The sequence below is a fragment of the Arachis ipaensis genome, chromosome B4 (assembly GCF_059453495.1).
Source record: "Arachis ipaensis isolate K30076 ecotype BB chromosome B4, ASM5945349v1, whole genome shotgun sequence".
In the NCBI taxonomy this organism is placed as follows: Eukaryota; Viridiplantae; Streptophyta; class Magnoliopsida; order Fabales; family Fabaceae; genus Arachis; species Arachis ipaensis.
Window position 1 is genome coordinate 110714755 of NC_142439.1, and position 21899 is coordinate 110736653.

The following is a 21899-nucleotide window of genomic DNA, read 5'->3' on the forward strand; positions in this document are numbered from 1 at the left end:
ATCAGTTATCTAATCGTACTGTTCTCCTATACATGTCCTACTACTCTTTTTTTTTTTGACAGAAGCAAACTTTCAATTAAGAAAATAGCCAAATGACACTTACATATCGCAGAAAAACTATCAGATCTGAAACTAAACAAGAAAATGGATAAGTTCTATGTTAAACTATTGTCTGGGAGGAGGCGCACAGTTCGATTACAAAGAATCTTATACAAAGGAAACAGAGACTCAAAACAATCTCTTTTGTTTCTAAATTTTCACAGTAGGTGCTGCACCATAGAAACCTATCTTCTCTTCTTTTCAGAATCGATCCAAATGCTTTCTGAAACTGTAAATATTTCTATAAATGAAAGGCCTTCGTTGTATCTTCATCCTAAACCTGCAAAAACAACACTAACACACCCATAGAGGGACTAATACACCACAAACGGGGAGAAAAATACCGCAAAGGGGTTATTTAATTTAGATCTGGATCTCAAATCTGGATCTCCAGAGACAGAAACAACAAAAGAACAAACAGAAGTAACAACAAGACAGAAGGGGTGCTAAGAAAAGAAGGGAAGGTAGGTGATAGAGAGAGAATGGTAGTGAAAGGGTTATGATCGGCGAAAAGAGAGAGAAAGTGGCTGGTGAGGGTGAGTGTGTGACACTGGAAAGAGAGATATAGAGGGTTTGGGAGTAAGAGAAAGGAAAGAGAGAGAAGAGGAGTAGTAGAAGAAGGGGGGAGGAAGAGAAAGGAAAGAGAGAGAAGAGGAGTAGTAGAAGAAGGGGGGAGGAGGGCCACCGCAGCCCAGGCAGAGGCGGCAGCGGCGGCCCTCAAATGACTTTACCTGTTTCCTCTACGCGAGAGAGAATAGTTAGGGGTTTGGGCTCTCTTTTTACATGTCCTACTACTCTCAGGTTACTCAAGAACAGGATTTCCAAACAACATGCATTAAGAATCACATATTCACATTCAAATTCAATAATCCTCCTCCACCAAGTTCTATCAAAACTATAGTCTATCAAGAATCAAGAGATCATATAGTAATAGTTTCATTTTATAATGGAACAAAAGAAATCTTCTATTGTTCTTGTGTTCAGAGAGTTCAAGCCACACTTTCTAATGGTGTTAGTCCAAGTTGGCTATGCATTCTTGTATTTCATCACTGAAGCTTCCTTCAACCATGGGATGAGTCCTTTCTTGTATGTAACCTACCGCCATATCGTCGCTGGAGTTGTCATGTTCCCATTTGCATTCTTTCTAGAGAGGTACTATATATACATGTATTGATGCTATGCTTGTTCAAATCATTGATATATTTTACATTATTGAATTCAATCTGTTTCAAGATTCAATGAAGCCTGTGATATGATTAATTATAGGAGAGAATCTATCATAAATTAAATCTGAAAATAACATATAAACTTTGTGTTATTCAAACAGAAATGAGAGACCAATGCTCGGTTCATGGAAATTTTTGTGCTTTCCTTGGTTGGGTAAGTAGAAATTAACAAAATGCATGCTTATACATTGAACTTATTATTATGTCTAAATATATCATTTTGAATTTACAAAATTTTAGGATTAGTGTACCAATCAATATGAACTTTGCAAGCCTGCAGTACACTTCTCCAACCTTTGTTGCTTCCATTGTCAACGTCATAGCTTCCCTTACCTTCATCATTGCCGTAGTACTAAGGTTTGCCAATTAGTTTTGAGCTTCATCCTTGTATCTTCTCTTTTACAATAAGACCTAAATATTTGGTGCGTTTTAATCTCGTTTTTAATATTTGAAATATTTTATTTTATTTTTTATTTCAAATGTCTTGTTCTATTATATTTTAGTTCTTTGGCTAAAATCAAAATTTTTTTAAGTGATGACAAAAATTGTAATTATGGTAATCATATGGGTTGTCTTTGGATGGATGACATGTGTTACCATTTGATTTAAAAAAAATCAGTTTGTTTTATACAAATGATTTAATTAAAAAACCAATTGATATAGCTATGATGTTAGATTTTTCATCGTATTTTATTTTAAAAACAAATTGACTAATTTAAATTGAGAAATTGTAGCTAAAATTTGTTTATGGACTCAACAAACTTGTTTATATTTTAATACGATTTTAATTGTATTAGTATATTTTTATTTTTTAATTAATTTAATTTTATTTAAATAATTAGAATTTTAAATTATAAAATTTGTAATTTAAAATTTAAATAAATATAATTTAAATTAATAATTTATAAAATTGTATATATTCATATTATTGTACTCATATATGATTAACCGAGTAAAAAACAAAAATAAGATAAAATAAAATATTTAGAATAAAAATATAACGTTTTATTTGGTCATACGTTGACTAATTTAGCATTTGGTCACTAAAACAGTATTTTATTTTTTTATTTGTTACATTACAATGACTTGAGACTGAGAGACAGAGACTAAGAGACAGTGATTGAAATAAATTTCAGTATTCTGTTTGGTGTAAAATGGGAGACAGGAATTGAAACAAGAATGAAATCTAATTTAATTTGCACAAAGAGTAAAATTAGAATTAATTAATTGAAATGAAAGTATTTTAGGTATAAAATGTTATTAAAGTTTCAGTCTTCATCTCTAAAAATTTTAGTCTCCTATGTCCCTACTTTTTGGAAATACTGAAATACTGAAATTTTAGAGATAGAGACAGAAATTTTAGTATCAGTCTCTGAACTAACAAACACGATACTGAATCTCAGTCTCTCTATCTCTGTCTCAGTACCTCAAAACAGACGCTACCTTAATTTCCAAATCCCCGGGGAATAGCCAAAGTTATAGGAACAATGTTGTCCTTAGGCGGTGCAATGACAATGACACTATACAAAGGACCTACCATGAGAAATTTGTGGCGTCCCCTAATTCATATTCCAGGAAAGAGTGCTGCTGCAACACATGAGAACTGGCTCAAGGGTTCTCTTCTTGCAGTTATAGGCTGTGTTTCATGGTATATCATGCAGGTTTTCACCTCAATCCATAATATTAAACGTATTAGTCTTAGGTTGGGTTTGGTAAAGCTTTTTCAAGAGGTGCTTGTACACAAGTACGTTTTTTTGTGTTTGGTAAATTAAAAAGCTCAAGTGCTTGTGTTTGCAGCTTTTAAAAGTTAGGAGTGCTTTTGAAAGCACCTAGGAAGGAGCTTTTCAAAGCTGGCTTATGTTTACCAAATTTTTTTCATTTTCTCGCACATATTTCCCACTATTATATTGCTATTGAAATTCTCATATATTTCTAACTTCTCATCCTAACCTTCACAAATTCTAACACAATCTTTGTATATTTTTTATTTTTGAACCTAATCTTTACAAATTTCAACACTATTATATTTTTTATTTTTGAACCTAAATTTTTATATTTTGTCAGTAGATCTATTATGTTTGTTTGTTTTTTTCTATTCTTTGAAACGGAAAGAGGTTGACCTCATTTATGAAAACCAATCATAAAATTTTTTTTGCATGAACATTAGTCAAAATTATAATAACAACATGTATATACATATGTAAATATAGATATATAATCATAAGAGTAGTTTATTTGAGATATGTGTCCTATTTTTTGTGATCTTTAAAGGTGAACCAATATATATAGGTGGGTAATGGACGTACCCAGTACTAACATTGGATTACATACAAATTTTATGATACTTATATAAAATTTTAAGGTTAAAAAATAAAAGAATTTATTTATTATATTTATGTTTATTATGAATTTTTTATTTTAACATTATTTTATTTTAAAATATTATATAAAATTTTAAAGAATTTAAAAAAAGAAATTATTTTTTGTTATAAACATATTTATTATAATTTTTTCAACTTTTAAAAGCTGTTTTACCAAATATAATTGTGGTGCTTGTACTTATTAAAAGTCATTTTTAATTTGATTTTACCAAACGCACGTGCTGCAGCTTTTAAAAAGCTGTCTTTTAAAAGACAACTTTCATAAGCTACTTTTGAAAAGCAAAAACTTTACCAAACCCAGCTTTAATTATCACGATTTTTTCAACCCAATACGTATGTAACTGATAAAATTATGATCGATTAAGATTGTAAAATATTTATTACAATTAATGAAATATCTAATATGTTATTGTTTTAGTTTTTGATTCTCAATAAACATGATAGATGAATAATAAAATAATAATTTATAAAATAAAAATAAATTTTATAATTAAATAATATATAAAAGACTAATTTGTAATTAAAATTAAATAAAGACTATTTAACCGTTATTAAAAAAACTTAAAAAACATATTTTGTTATGAGACCATTTAATGGTCCAAACGTTCTGGAACCATCGAATCTAGTGCCAAGCATCTGTATGATAATTAAGACTAATACATCTAGTATTATGGATTAAGGTGAAAACCTGCATGATATACCAGACAGACCATAAAACACAGCCTATAACTGCAAGAAGAGAACCCTTGAGCCATGAAACACAGCCTATAACTGCAAGAAGAGAGCCCTTGAGCCAATTCTCATATGCTGCACCAGCACTCTTTCCTCGAATATTAATTACGGGACCCCACAAATTTTTCATGGTCCGTCCTTTGTATAGTGTCATTGTCATTACACCACCTAAGGACAACATTGTCCCTATAACTTTCGCTATTCCTGGGGATCTCGAACGTCAAGAACCTCATACCTGATAATTTAACTCACTTCAAGTCATTGTAATATAATAAATAAAAAAAATAAAATACTGTTTTAGTGACCAAGTGCTAAATTAGTCAACGTATAAAACGTCATATTTTATTCTAAATATTTCATTTTATCTTGTTTTTGTTTTTGTTTTTTACTCAATTAAATTTTTGCATCTAAAAATATTTTATATTTGTTTATTATTCTGTTACTTTTGTATTTAGACAGAAACTCATCTGCAGTCGACTTCATATGAAATTGTTTTTGGATAAATGACACGCGTTATCATTTGGTTAAAAAAATCGATTTATTTTATATAAATGATTTAATTAAAAAACCAATTGATATAGTTATGATGTCAGATTTTTCATAAAAATAAATTGATTAATTTAAATTGAGAAATCGAAGTTAATTGTTTACTATATAATTTTTTAACCAAAATTATAATTAAAAATTATTAAAAAATAAAATTATCTAATATATTGAACTAGCTCAATGTTAATTAGGTTTTTTTTTCTATTATAAAATATAAAAAAATTTAATTCTCAACCAAAAAGGCATGTTATTTTTTAGGATTTAATTTTTTTTATTGTGTTTTCATAAAGTTTGCACAAAATTCACCTATCACATCGACTAAACTTATTTATTTACGTAAAGTTTGTTTATGGACTCAGCAAACTTGTTTACATTTTAATACGATTTAAATTGTATTAGTATATTTTTATTTTTTAATCAATTTAATTTTATTTAAATAATTAAAATTTTAAATTATAAAATTTGTATTAGTTTGTAATTTAAAATTTAAATAGATATAATTTAAATTAATAATTTATAAAATTATATGTATTCATATTATTATACTCATATAATTAATTATATTTATTCAATTTTAAAAAAATAACGGTTGTTAATTTTTTTATTTAAATACATTCATATTATTTTCAAATTAAAAGAATATACTTATTTAAAATAATATGAGTACGTTTATTTAAATTTAAAATATTTTAAAATAATAAGAGTATGTTTATTTAAAATATTAAAATTTTAAATTTTAAATAAACCTACTTATATTAATTTTAACTTTTATTTAAAATAATACAAATATGTTTATTTAAATTAAAAAATTAAAATAATAAGAGTACATTTATTTAAAAAATTTTAATTTAAAAATAATATAAGTGTATTTATTTGTTAGTTAAAAATTAACAATTGTTATTTTTTTTTAAATCGAATAAATATAATTAATCATATCAGTATAATAATACGAATACATACAATTTTATAAATCATTAATTTAAATTATATCTACTTAAATTTTAAATTACAAACTAATACAAATTTTATAATTTAAAATTTTAATTATTTAAATAAAATTAAATTGATTAGAAAATAAAAATATATTAATACAATTAAAATAGTATTAAAGCATAAACAAGTTTGCTGAGGTTATAGACAAACTTTACGTAAATAAATAAGTTTAGTCAATGTGATAGGTGAATTTTGTGTAAACTTTATGAAAATACAATAAAAAAAATTAAATCCTATAAAATAACATGATTTTTTTTTTGAGAATTTAATTTTTTTTATATTTTATAATAGAAATAAAAAATTTGATTAACATTGAACTGGTCTAATACACTAGATAATTTTATTTTTTTAATGATTTTTAATTATAATTTTGGTTAAAAAAAATTATATAGTAAACAATTAACTACAATTTGTAACACCCTCACTATCAGAAGTCACACTTCCGGCAGCGCTACTCTGATAGCAAGAAGTATTACGACTACTTTACATACTAAATATTAAAATAGAAGCCTATGACTCGACACTATATCGCTGATTTCTTTGAAAAACAAGAAATAAATACTTTATCTTAAGAAAAATACAAACAAGCATAGATTCATATACAAGACTCCTTACATAATAATTCAATATATTATACATATAAAACATACAATTCCTATCCCTCTTACAAACTTGTAATAACAAAGACGAAGGAAGAAAATAATCTAATTAATGCAACAGCATATAAACTAAACACAGTATAACTCTTCTTAATGCTTCTTCATCCGATTCCTGAAAATGTAAAGCTGTAGGGGGTGAGAACCTAACCACACGGTCTCACCACGGAGTTTCAAAGTTGTCATAAGAAGATATTTAATAAGAGTTAGGGTTTAGGGTTTAGCGATTATCATTGCCTTATGAATCTTTTAAAACCAATAGAAAATTGTTCAAAACTTTTTCAAAGAAACAATGTTTAATCCTTCAGAAATCCGAAAACCTTTCCTTTCTTATAAGAAAAACTCAATCAGAAACCAACCACGCAATCAAACAACACAGTCATTAATTCAGCACCAAAGTTCATTCTCAAATGTAGCATGCCAGGACAAACACAGGCAAGACAGACAAGGAAAGCACAAGTAGGTAACAGTTACAGCAAATAGTTCAAGTAGCAGTTAAGAACAGTTTAGCAATTAGGCAAACCAAAACAAGTTTAAACCCAAGCAAAGCATACAAATGCATATGATGCATGCCTGTCCTATGGCTGATGAGGCTCATCTGTCGGTTATCCAGCCAACCCGACAAGTCTGAATTGTCCTTAGACTGTCCCCCGACGTGCATCCCCAAGAGTCTGAATTGTCCTTAGCTCAATGGGGGTAACATTCCTGGGAATTTATATAGTGCCCGGTCACACTTACGTCGTAGGGTCAACAGAGTATCGAGTTTTCAACCTGGTACACGTGGTGGCAAGCCACGGCACTTAATCCAGGGAACCTCGTATCTCAGATATTTCAAATTCATAAGCCATATAAATAATTCATTCATCATTCATCAATATCTAAGCCATTCTCAATATCATCATCATTCGTCAATCCATATCCCATTTCCAAATTCATTCAAAAATCATATTTCAAATCAATCATCATCACCCTTCTTTTCGTTAATCAACAATCTCAATCCCAAACAAAATTCTTTCTTTGATAAATAAAGTAATCTTAAACCACATGATAATGCTTAAAATTAAACCTTTTTAAAATAACTACTTCAAATGAAACTTCTAATTTTATAAAATTTCGGCAGCATCTCCTCTAAAATTCGGATTCAGCCACCCTTTTCGGGTCCCAACAAAACCATTTCTCAAACTCCTTTTAATTCAATTTCAAAATCAGACCAATTTCAATATCTCAGACCATTTTTAATTTAAACTCATTTTTCAACAAATCAAACTTATTTCTAATGTTATAATCCTTTCCAGATTTCAATTCATTTCCAACAAAGCCAACCAACATTTACTCAGACCCTTTTCAATGGTTTCAAATCCGAGTCATTCACAAATCTCAAGCCGTTTTCCAAACCCAAATTAACTCTAACATCAAATCATTTTCCAATTCTCAAATTATACTTGATAAACATTCAAATCAGATTTTCAAATTAATCTTCCACTCACTATCTCAATACCAACTCAATATTCAGAAATAGCCACAATTAAGTAAGCAATCACATTCATTCAAGGCAATTCAATTCAATTCATAAGACTCCATAATCACTAAAAATATTTATTTGCTTAAATATCAATTTATAACAACTCTTAAGAATAAAAATGAGTTTAATGAAAACGCCCCTACCTCAATTTAGTTTAAACGCATTAATTCCTCTTTCGTTCATCCCTTCTATTTGGCCCATGATCCTCACAGAGAGCAGCCTTCGATATTATAGTCCTATAATCTCTAACATTAGCAACATAGAGATGGTTATCAATCAAAACAGCGGTTCAAGCAGTAGAGCCATCATCCCAGAAAATGTCTTTTTCAGAATACAAAAATTGAGAATTAGTACCTTGGTACGTTTCACTTATAGCCAATTTGGCATCAGTAAAAATTTTGGATGCTTCATGAGATTATCAAAGAGATGCTCTTTCAAATACTCTGCAGCACGAGAACCACCATGACCATCAAATATTCCAAGTAAGCATACTAAATGACCACCAGTTTTCAATGTTTTAATATCGTGAAAATCCTCCATCGATAATTTCTTCCTCTCTGAAGCTTGAATACCCACATTTTCAATGTTTTAATATCGTGAAAATCCTCCATCGATACTTTCTTCCTCTCTGAAGCTTGAATACCCACAGCTAAGCCTTCCATCCTCACTATTCCATCCTCCTCTTGCAAACCGGCCATCATCATCTTTCTCTGGCATCATTACTGTGAATCAGCACTTCTTGACACGGAACCCGTATCCACCATCATCACTGTGAATGTCTTGAATTGGTGAGTAGGCGAATAAGAAATACTAGGGACAGCTTGCAAACTCCTCCTAGTGTTGTTTATTCTCACTAATTTGGCAAAGGTTCCAGCTTGAACAACCCAAAGACCTTACACAATTGCTGCATACCATCTAAACGACCAACCAAGAAGACAAGGGTTTTGGCGGCAGCAGAACAATAGCGGCTTCAACGGTGGTTCTCTGGCGACAACGGCGCCATTTTCCGGCAATAGAAGCACGGCTACAGCAACGGCGGTGGCAGAACAGCAACTCCAGGAATCCAACCACTGAACCAACCTTCACCAAATTCCAAACCTTGATTTTGGAAAACCCAATCTACGAATCTTCCTCATCAAACTCCGATGACATCGTGCAACTCACCGGCGTCCATGGAAGCGGCTGAGATGAAGCACGGCAGTGAGCTGCTATGTACATCGCATCTTTTCCTCTCTCCTTCGTCCCATGGCAACGACGACGGCAAGGTGCGGCGGTGGCGACGAGGCAGCAGTAGTGTGTGACGATGGTGGTGCGAGCTGGACAGCGGCGACCTCTTCTCCTCCCTCTCCATCCTCGGTTCTCTTTTCCCCTTCGTTCTCCCTCTTCTCTATTTCTGTTTCCCCCTTTTCTCCTTTCTTCCCCCTCTCCGTTTTTTTCCCTTTCTCCTTTTCTTTTCTTTTGTTTTTGCTGAAGGCTGAGGCGTAAGGGGTTAGGGAGTGGCGGTGATAAATTAGGGTTAGGATAAGGTAGTTTAGATAATTTTAATAAAATTAGAGGTACAGAGTATTAATTAAAAATTTAATTTAATCCCTCAAAATTATTTTAAAATACTAGTTAATTATAAATTTGCTAATTAACTTATAATAAGTATTTTAATTTAAAATTAGAGATAATATAATTTATTTTCTTTGTTTATAAAATTAAAGTATTAAATTCTGAAATCTCAATTATTTAAATTAAATCATATAAAATTTGTATCCTTTTATAACTGTTAAGTTGTATAATTTAAATATAGAAAATGACTCAATGATTATGAGATTAAGTAAAATTTTTAATTTAATTATCAAAACTTAATTTAATTACTTTTAATAAAATAATTTTTAAAAATAAAGTCTTTAATAAATAAATTGAAACTAACTCATAATAATATATATATTTTTTTAAAAAAAACTGGGTCTTACATCCTATCCACCTTATAAAAATTTTTGTCCTCGAAAATTAAAAGAATACACAAGGTAATACAAAGAATCAATACTCTACTGTCTAAATGCTTTTTAAATAAGTAAGAAAATTTAGCATATTACAGGAAATATTACATGGTTTTAATACCTTTCTTTTGAATACTTTAGGAAAAAAGAAAAAAAAAATTTGGTATATATAAATTTTCAATTAGCTAATAAACCATAAGACTTAGAAATAAAGGAAAAGCATGGTGTAAAGCAGAAGTTACAAGATAGGCTCAAAAGAAAAGGGGTTACATGGTGTCAACCTTAAGGGTTTTAACATAGCTCACTATCACAACTCCCTTTGATATCACATACTTACAAGCTTCACCTTTCACATTCACGAACCGTGTCCTAAAGAACTACCGTGTTATAAGTTTCACCTTACGCTTATCTATCTCACGTTGCTCTGGTCACTTAGCTAACTTGTTGCGAGTTGTCATCTTATACGAATTGAGCTACCGAAAACTTGAATATCTTTTCAACAATACTCTTTTCCCGAAATTTAAACGTCATAACCTATGGCATTTTGAAACTTGCCAAAGTTCATGTCATTTACTAGTCATTCCCTGAAACACTAACGCTTCGATTTTTGTTTTCTTGGGACCACGTGTGACATTGAGATATGCGTCAGTATATTCAAGGAGTTACAAATCTAAGGAAAATGTGAATAAGTGACGAGGATAAAATTCGTATAAATTCAGGAGGATGCGTAAGATTGCAACTAAGTAACGATTTACAGGAACGAGAAAATGTTCTGGAAAGAATAATTTTGCATCTAAATAGGAAATTTGAATCCAGGAACTCCATAAGAAATAAGAAAAGTAGTGATGATTTAAATTGAAATAAGTTTAAGCCAGAACAGAGGAACACTAAGTTCACAAGCGAGGAATAACTGAACTAACGACATCATTTGCAAAACTCAAAAGCATGGGAAAATCTAAGAAAGTATGATTTTCTCATTCTAAAAAGAAAAGATATGAAATAGATATCCTTCAAGAGAGGTAACAGAAGCGTAAATATTGAGTTATGTTAAAACAAATTCAAGTTAAATTCGATTTGTGCAAAACTTGAAATAATGAAAATTAATTGAGCTAAGAATATTGAAAAATCTTAAAAGATCATAATCAAACAAGAATATGTATAAAAATTTACATCAATCTTAGAGGTAGAACTAAATTCTATTCAGAAGGGAAAGTCCGAGGTAAATTAGTGAATAAAAGAATACTTGGTACATTACAAACAAATAGGTTTTGATTGCATAGGAAAGTTTTAAAGCTTCATATCAGTGAACATATGCTAAGTTTCAAAATGATTTTATTGAAATTTAAAGTAAGGCTACGGATAGAATCCAGCAAAAAAAAGAACTGAATTGAAACTTCTTCAATGGAATCCAAAACAAAAACCTTAGAACGAGATTATAAAAAGTGGTATGTTGCACCAAAATAAGTTTGAAGTTTACTCAAAGGAATACAAATTTTGATAAAGAAGAATAAGCAACCAAAATGGTGTTTCACAAGAACTTGGAGAAACGTTTGAAATTATAAGTAAGCAAGGATGTACAAAAACAAGAAGACGTACCGAAAGGGAAAATCAAGTTGTAACCCTATGAAGGAATGAATTCACTTTCCCAAAATAGTTATTAGAAGTTTTAATAAGGTATTGCATCAAAACAATCCAATTTAAATTAAATTATATGAAGTTTGTCAAATAGAGATTAACTTGAATAGAAGCAAAAATCTCTTATCAAGAATCTTGAGTACATAATCAAGTAAAGACATGTATAAAAATTTGAGTAAATATTAGAAGAGAATCAAATTATGTTCAAAAAAAGAAATCTAATGTAAAGTGTTCCTATATGGTTAATAAGGGTATAGATAGTACCTTTAAAAACAAGTATGTTTTTAGCTACATGAAGGATTTATTTATTTCTTGTAGGAAAGTACATGTAAGATCAGAGATAGTCATATCCAGAATTCAAAGAATGGTTACAGACAAGATCAGATAAAATAAAAGATCAAAACTCTTCTCAACAAAGATTCTAAAACAAAACTTCGAAAGAATATTACTAGAATTGTTATCTCGTACCAAGACAAACTCGAAATTTTTACCAAGGAGAGTACTTTATTCATTTAGAGGAAAACAGGATCGAAAATTGTAACCTGGGCAACATACGTATAAGTTGTAGAAGGCGAAGTAGAAGAACCAAATCACACAATTAGCTTGCTCCGAATCGTAACTCTCACGGTTTCGAATCATTCAAGTATTAAGAATTATGTGTTACGCTAGAACAGATTTAAGATCGAATAAAAGGGCACATAATTTATGAAGAAATACATAAATAATGACAATGATGGATAATCAAATCTGGTTCCAAAAAGAATTGAAACAAGGAGTGAAAAAGATGATAAATCGAAGAATAAGCAACACACGCATCATGTGGCATGATTAAAGTACCTATCTTCGGTGTAAACTAATCAAGGAATAACATCTAACGTTTTTCAAAGAATTAAGGACCATTGTCATGCGAAACAAGTTCAAAACCAACTCAAAAGAAAAACTCATGATTCGTAGAGAGAAATATGAGCAACATCAAGGATAAAGGTTCTAAATGATTTCAAGTGAATAATCAGGATTATAATCAAGCAGAAATATATATAGGAACGAATAAGTATCGTTAGGAACAGAGTCAAATCATATCCTAAAAGGAAAAATCTAAAACAAGGAATTCCAACATAACCAATAAAAGAGAAAACGGTGTGCAAAGCTACACGACACGAACAAGATTATACGTCAAAACAGAACTAACTTCAAAAATTAATTTCTAACGCTCCCAGAACCCGTGAACCGCATCGCTTATTAATTCTACTTTGTCCATGATAACTCATTAACTTTACCGTACACATAAACCATCAACATTAAGCTGGCCAGACTTAACATCAACAGATATGCAATGGTAAGCTAACAGCATTAATCAAAAGACAGTCATGTGCATAAAGCTCTAATTCTCGTCATTCGGACAAGACCTATAACATGACAGACACTCAGAGTATGCAATGAAGCATAGTCAGTTCATTCCCAAGGCTCTAACAGGAACGAACTGCTCTGATACCATAATGTAACACCCTCACTATCAGAAGTCACACTTCCGGCAGCGCTACTCTGATAGCAAGAAGTATTACGACTACTTTACATACTAAATATTAAAATAGAAGCCTATGACTCGACACTGTATCGCTGATTTCTTTGAAAAACAAGAAATAAATACTTTATCTTAAGAAAAATACAAACAAGCATAGATTCATATACAAGACTCCTTACATAATAATTCAATATATTATACATATAAAACATACAATTCCTATCCCTCTTACAAACTTGTAATAACAAAGACGAGGGAAGAAAATAATCTAATTAATGCAACAGCATATAAACTAAACACAGTATAACTCTTCTTAATGCTTCTTCATCCGATTCCTGAAAATGTAAAGCTGTAGGGGGTGAGAACCTAACCACACGGTCTCACCACGGAGTTTCAAAGTTGTCATAAGAAGATATTTAATAAGAGTTAGGGTTTAGGGTTTAGCGATTATCATTGCCTTATGAATCTTTTAAAACCAATAGAAAATTGTTCAAAACTTTTTCAAAGAAACAATGTTTAATCCTTCAGAAATCCGAAAACCTTTCCTTTCTTATAAGAAAAACTCAATCAGAAACCAACCACGCAATCAAACAACACAGTTATTAATTCAGCACCAAAGTTCATTCTCAAATGTAGCATGCCAGGACAAACACAGGCAAGACAGACAAGGAAAGCACAAGTAGGTAACAGTTACAGCAAATAGTTCAAGTAGCAGTTAAGAACAGTTTAGCAATTAGGCAAACCAAAACAAGTTCAAACCCAAGCAAAGCATACAAATGCATATGATGCATGCCTGTCCTATGGCTGATGAGGCTCATCTGTCGGTTATCCAGCCAACCCGACAAGTCTGAATTGTCCTTAGACTGTCCCCCGACGTGCATCCCCAAGAGTCTGAATTGTCCTTAGCTCAATGGGGGTAACATTCCCGGGAATTTATATAGTGCCCGGTCACACTTACGTCGTAGGGTCAACAGAGTATCGAGTTTTCAACCTGGTACACGTGGTGGCAAGCCACGGCACTTAATCCAGGGAACCTCGTATCTCAGATATTTCAAATTCATAAGCCATAAAAATAATTCATTCATCATTCATCAATATCTAAGCCATTCTCAATATCATCATCATTCGTCAATCCATATCCCATTTCCAAATTCATTCAAAAATCATATTTCAAATCAATCATCATCACCCTTCTTTCCATTAATCAACAATCTCAATCCCAAACAAAATTCTTTCTTTGATAAATAAAGTAATCTTAAACCACATGATAATGCTTAAAATTAAACCTTTTTAAAATAACTACTTCAAATGAAACTTCTAATTTTATAAAATTTCGGCAGCATCTCCTCTAAAATTCGGATTCAGCCACCCTTTTTGGGTCCCAACAAAACCATTTCTCAAACTCCTTTCAATTCAATTTCAAAATCAGACCAATTTCAATATCTCAGACCATTTTCAATTTAAACTCATTTTTCAACAAATCAAACTTATTTCTAATGTTATAATCCTTTCCAGATTTCAATTCATTTCCAACAAAGCCAACCAACATTTACTCAGACCCTTTTCAATGGTTTCAAATCCGAGTCATTCACAAATCTCAAGCCGTTTTCCAAACCCAAATTAACTCTAACATCAAATCATTTTCCAATTCTCAAATTATACTTGATAAACATTCAAATCAGATTTTCAAATTAATCTTCCACTCACTATCTCAATACCAACTCAATATTCAGAAATAGCCACAATTAAGTAAGCAATCACATTCATTCAAGGCAATTCAATTCAATTCATAAGACTCCATAATCACTAAAAATATTTATTTGCTTAAATATCAATTTATAACAACTCTTAAGAATAAAAATGAGTTTAATGAAAACGCCCCTACCTCAATTTAGTTTAAACGCATTAATTCCTCTTTCGTTCATCCCTTCTATTTGGCCCATGATCCTCACAGAGAGCAGCCTTCGATATTATAGTCCTATAATCTCTAACATTAGCAACATAGAGATGGTTATCAATCAAAACAGCGGTTCAAGCAGTAGAGCCATCATCCCAGAAAATGTCTTTTTCAGAATACAAAAATTGAGAATTAGTACCTTGGTACGTTTCACTTATAGCCAATTTGGCATCAGTAAAAATTTTGGATGCTTCATGAGATTATCAAAGAGATGCTCTTTCAAATACTCTGCAGCACGAGAACCACCATGACCATCAAATATTCCAAGTAAGCATACTAAATGACCACCAGTTTTCAATGTTTTAATATCGTGAAAATCCTCCATCGATAATTTCTTCCTCTCTGAAGCTTGAATACCCACATTTTCAATGTTTTAATATCGTGAAAATCCTCCATCGATACTTTCTTCCTCTCTGAAGCTTGAATACCCACAGCTAAGCCTTCCATCCTCACTATTCCATCCTCCTCTTGCAAACCGGCCATCATCATCTTTCTCTGGCATCATTACTGTGAATCAGCACTTCTTGACACGGAACCCGTATCCACCATCATCACTGTGAATGTCTTGAATTGGTGAGTAGGCGAATAAGAAATACTAGGGACAGCTTGCAAACTCCTCCTAGTGTTGTTTATTCTCACTAATTTGGCAAAGGTTCCAGCTTGAACAACCCAAAGACCTTACACAATTGCTGCATACCATCTAAACGACCAACCAAGAAGACAAGGGTTTTGGCGGCAGCAGAACAATAGCGGCTTCAACGGTGGTTCTCTGGCGACAACGGCGCCATTTTCCGGCAATAGAAGCACGGCTACAGCAACGGCGGTGGCAGAACAGCAACTCCAGGAATCCAACCACTGAACCAACCTTCACCAAATTCCAAACCTTGATTTTGGAAAACCCAATCTACGAATCTTCCTCATCAAACTCCGATGACATCGTGCAACTCACCGGCGTCCATGGAAGCGGCTGAGATGAAGCACGGCAGTGAGCTGCTATGTACATCGCATCTTTTCCTCTCTCCTTCGTCCCATGGCAACGACGACGGCAAGGTGCGGCGGTGGCGACGAGGCAGCAGTAGTGTGTGACGATGGTGGTGCGAGCTGGACAGCGGCGACCTCTTCTCCTCCCTCTCCATCCTCGGTTCTCTTTTCCCCTTCGTTCTCCCTCTTCTCTATTTCTGTTTCCCCCTTTTCTCCTTTCTTCCCCCTCTCCGTTTTTTTCCCTTTCTCCTTTTCTTTTCTTTTGTTTTTGCTGAAGGCTGAGGCGTAAGGGGTTAGGGAGTGGCGGTGATAAATTAGGGTTAGGATAAGGTAGTTTAGATAATTTTAATAAAATTAGAGGTACAGAGTATTAATTAAAAATTTAATTTAATCCCTCAAAATTATTTTAAAATACTAGTTAATTATAAATTTGCTAATTAACTTATAATAAGTATTTTAATTTAAAATTAGAGATAATATAATTTATTTTCTTTGTTTATAAAATTAAAGTATTAAATTCTGAAATCTCAATTATTTAAATTAAATCATATAAAATTTGTATCCTTTTATAACTGTTAAGTTGTATAATTTAAATATAGAAAATGACTTAATGATTATGAGATTAAGTAAAATTTTTAATTTAATTATCAAAACTTAATTTAATTACTTTTAATAAAATAATTTTTAAAAATAAAGTCTTTAATAAATAAATTGAAACTAACTCATAATAATATATATATTTTTTTAAAAAAAACTGGGTCTTACACAATTTCTCAATTTAAATTAGTCAATTTATTTTTAAAATAAAATACGGTAAAAAATCTAACATCATAGTTATATTAATTATTTTTTAATTAAATCATTTGTATAAAATAAACCGATTTTTTTAAACCAAATGATAACACATATCATCCATCCAAAAACAACTTCATGCGAGATCAACTACAAGTGAGTTTCCACCTTATTTTTAAATCACAATAATATGATTACCATAATTACCATTTTTGTCATTACTTAAAAAAATTTTGATTTTAGCCAAAGAACTAAAATATAATAGAGCAAGACATTTGAAATAAAAAATAAAATAAAATTTTTCAAATATTAAAAACGAAATTAAAACGCAATCCAAATATTTAGGTCTTACTGTAAAATAGGAGATACAAGGACGAAGCTCAAAACTAATTGGCCAACCTTAGTACTACTGCAATGATGAAGGTAAGGGAAGCTATGACGTTGACAATGGAAGCAACAAAAGTTGGAGAAGTGCTTGCCAAGTACATATTGATTGGTACACTAATCCTGAAATTTTGTAAATTCAAAATGTTATATTTAGACATAATAATAAGTTTCAATGTATAAGCATGCATTTTGTTGTTTCTACTTACCCAACCAAGGAAAGCACAAAAATTTCCATGAACAGAGCAAATGTGAGCTTTGGTCTCTCATTTCTGTTTAAATAACACAAAGTTTATATATGTTATTGTCAGATTTAATTTATGATAAATTCTCTCCTATAATTAATCATATTACAGGCTTTATTGAACCTTGAAACAGATTGAATTCAATAATGTAAAATATATCAATGATTTGAACAAGCATAGCATCAATACATGTATATATAGTACCTCTCTAGAAAGAATGCAAATGGGAACATGACAACAGCCGCGACCAGTGGTGGAGCTTAGTTCAGACAAGGGGTGGCCATGGCTCCCCCAAATTTTTTATAAAAAACTTAGTAGTATTTTTTCAAAAGATAAAAAATAGTTCAATTGACTTAAATACTTTACTATGACTTAAAGTATCTAATAAGTTCAATAAACAACACTCTCTCTATCTTTAGGTTCAAATATAAAAAATTAGATATCTTTTATTTATTTAATTTAATATTATTTTATATTTTACTATTTATTTAATTTAATTTTTTATATGATAAAAAATAATAGAATATTCAATAAGTATTAATATTATTGTATTTGTATAAATTGATTAAAAAATTCAATAAATATTATAAATTTTAATATTTGTCCTTCTAACTTCTTCTTAATATATTTTACAGGATATATATTCAAATTTTTATATAAAATAATAATGAAAAATCAAAGAATTGATACATTTTTTAAGAGGAAGGCTAATATTTAAGAAGAAGAACATATAACTTTTACAATATCAACACATGTAGATAGTTCTTCTACTTTAATGAATCACGGAGAAAGTGAGATATAACCTTCAAAAGTTCAAAAAGTTATATCGGATGACTTTAACTTTAACTTTTTGGAACGAGATCTTGAAAAAGGGCTTTAAATTTGGCAGTATCATCCAAACCAGAGAGATGAGATTAGACGAGCTTATCTTAAATGAGGTCCATATAAAAAAATATTTTGACAATTATTATCTATTTGCCCCCCCAAAATTTTGTTTCAAGTTCCGCCACTGGCCGCGACGATATGGTGGTAGGTTACATACAAGAAAGGACTCATCCAAGCTTCAGTGATGAAATACAAGGATGCATAGCCAACTTGGGCTAACACCATGAGAAAGTGTGGCTTGAACTCTTTCAACACAAGAACAATAGAAGATTTCTTTTGTTCCATTATAAAACGAATCTATTACTATATGATTTCTTGATTCTTGACTATAGTTTTGATACTTGGTGGAGGAGGATTATTGAATTTGAATGTGAATATGTGATTCTTAATGCATGTTGTTTGGAAATCCTGTTCTTAAGGAGGACCTGAGAGTAGTAGGACATGTATAGGAGAATATTATAAAGTTTATGTTGTATGACTCATTTTCTGCCAAAATTGCTATATGCATGATATTAGATGGGGGTCTTATAGTGTACAGATGTGGGTGTACAGATTTTTGTCTTTTTATGGCTGAAAAGCGTGTCACTAAAAGTGTTGCTTAAAGAAAAAGTGTTACCCTTAATCGTTAACTTGGCTCTGATACCAATTTTTACTCTTCATATTTTACTTCACTCTTCATATTTTACTTCGAATAAGTTTAGAATTGAAAATGTTACTTTTACTAGTATTTATAATTATGATTTTTATAGTTTTTTTTTTTTCAATCTTGTTTTAGTTTACAATAGTCTTTTTTGCATGGATTATTGTTTATAAAATTTTTTATCTGTTTGTCTTTTTCTTGAATATATTTTCTCAAATCTTCAACAACTTCTTTTATTTCTACACTTTCTGTTGTTTCTAAATATCTTTTTAATTTTTCAACCTCATTCTCCATTTTTTCTTTCAACAGCTTTAATTCTTTTAAGTCATAATATGGTTTTCTAGGCATTTATAAATTTTTTAAGTTTAACTCCAACTTGTTTATATTTATTCTTATTTCTATCCTTTTTATTATAAGGTCATCAATTTCGATCTGAAGATTATTTAATTCCCTTTTATACTCCTTTATTTTACTTTTTAAATTTTTCGCTCTTTTTCTTTTTATTTTATTTTCTGGTCTTTCAATCTTTGCATGCTTCATTATTTATTTTAGAATTTCTGCAAATTCTATCATCGCTTCATCACTATTTTCTAGAGATTCTATTAATTTTTCTAACTCTTCAACTTCTCTTTTTAACTTCTCATAGATTGTTTTTAGAGCTTCAAATGCTCTTTGATTTATTTCAGAAAATTGCAAATAATTCAAACGATTTTCTCTTTCAAAGAGCTCTTGTTTCTTATCTTGATAAGTTACATATATTTCTTCTTTATTTATTGTCATAATTTAGTATTTAGGGTTTCATTTAATTTTTCGACCTTTTTTGTTAATTCTTTTATTTCAGAATTTTCTTCTTTAATCTTTAACTTAGATAAACTTAAAGGGCTATTAATTTTAGATTCTCTTATTTGAAAATTTGATGAAACCAATTTTTTTTATGGTTCTTTTAATAATAGAACTGAGTTTTCAATAGCTTTATATTTTGGTATTTCTGTTTTTACAATTTTCTGAAATAATTCATCAACATAAATTCTTTCTCTGTTTTTAAATATTATACTATGATGGCTATTTGTTAAAGCATAATTTATTGCATATGTAATTGAAAACGGTTCATCATCTTGTTCCATTAGATTCTTTCTATGAAATTTATAAGCCAAACTTATAGATCTCCCAATATTTTCAGTTGATAAAGGTATAGCATATCCAAGATGGGCATTAAATTTAACATTTACGTTTGCCAAATTTCCATGAACAATTCCGATTATTTGATCTATTGGGTCATCAGTAATTCTTTTATCACAGATTGCTAAACTTATTGGTGAATTAATTCCTTTCATATATGTAGATTTGATTAAGACTTGTATAGTACTAATATGAATCCATCCAATTTTAGATCTTTTTTGTTGATCCTTAATTTTTTCAATCTGTTTACTCAATTCTTCATTATTTATTAAAGCTATTTCAAGTTCTCCATTGGCAGATTTTATTTTTATAGGAGCTTCAAGTTGAATTTTTCCATAGTATATTATATTTTTTCTATTAAAAACTTCTTTTAAAAGATTTTGTTTATTGAAATTTTCATTTGATTTGAGGTTTAATTCTGTTTTTAGAACAGCCTGCTTTTCATTATCTAATAAAGCAGTTAATCTATAATAATCAGATTCTTCTGTTAATTCTAAACTTTCTAAATAATTCATAATTGAAAGACTAGAATGAAGATGTACCTTTCTGCAGAAAAACTTCCTTTATTTAGTATATTTTATATAAGGGATTTTTATCTCCAGAGGGGAGATTGTAGATACTAACTCCAGAGGGGAGTTTAGAACTATTTTTCCCTAAGGGAATTCTTCTTCAGACTATAGAATCGCCTCGGCTGCTTCCTCCTTGCTCTCCTAGCATATGAGTACTCTTAGCCTCCTGCTTTCTATTTTCTGATGCCTTCTACAATTGCCTAAACAACCTATTTATAATGGTTGGGTCAGATGGACAATTCCCATCCTTACCCTTCTTATGACGTCATTGCTTACGTCATTGTTTATTATCTTGCACCAGCTACATTGTTGGTGCTCTATGACCTAAGCGCTTACGTCATTATGCAATAATGTTGAGAGATGCTTCAGATGTGCTGTCTTCCTCTTTCATTATGTGACCTTCAGATGCGTTGTCTTCTTCCTTTATCATGTGGGTTGATTCCGTTTTATTATTGCTTTCTTCAGATAACTCTGAGACGCATAGCTGACACTTGTGATCTTCTCTGTCTTTTATCAAATAGCAGAGATTCCTCTTTATCCCTTCAGGGAGCTTTTCTAAGAGTCCAGATAAGTTGTAGAATGCTGATTCAAATTCCACTAAGAGTCTCATCTCTCTTTCTTCAATTTCATTCTTTTTACTAGACACAAGCAAAGTATTTCTGCTTTTATAATTAATTCTTGTGTGAGATTCCCTTGTTATCTTTTGAGTTCTTTCGAAGACCCTTGCTAGTGTGCTGGCTAGCCTTCCTTCATGACTATAGATTGTTAAATCTTGAACTTGATCAATTGGTTGAAAATTTCCTGGGAAGACGGACATGAATATTACTTGGTGTGCTGGAACCAAGCATTCTTCTTCTTCATTAAAAATAGGTTGACTGTTCGTAAATTTTAGGGATATATCCCTTGGATTTACGTTGTCAATCATATTTTTAAATCTCTTTACTGCATCAACGAATCCTGCAGGAAA

The 21899-nt window shown here is 30.6% G+C and overlaps 4 pseudogenes; 1 reads left to right on the plus strand and 3 right to left on the minus strand.

Moving 5' to 3' along the window:
• The first annotated feature begins 1045 nt into the window (after window positions 1-1045).
• On the plus strand, window positions 1046-3158 carry LOC110270602 (WAT1-related protein At5g07050-like; annotated as a pseudogene).
• A 1170-nt stretch (window positions 3159-4328) lies between these two features.
• LOC107636368 (WAT1-related protein At5g07050-like) lies at window positions 4329-18829 on the minus strand (annotated as a pseudogene).
• Window positions 8319-9070, minus strand: LOC148568766 (putative protein phosphatase 2C 76 pseudogene; annotated as a pseudogene).
• LOC148568767 (putative protein phosphatase 2C 76 pseudogene) lies at window positions 15206-15957 on the minus strand (annotated as a pseudogene).
• Window positions 18830-21899: the final 3070 nt, after the last annotated feature.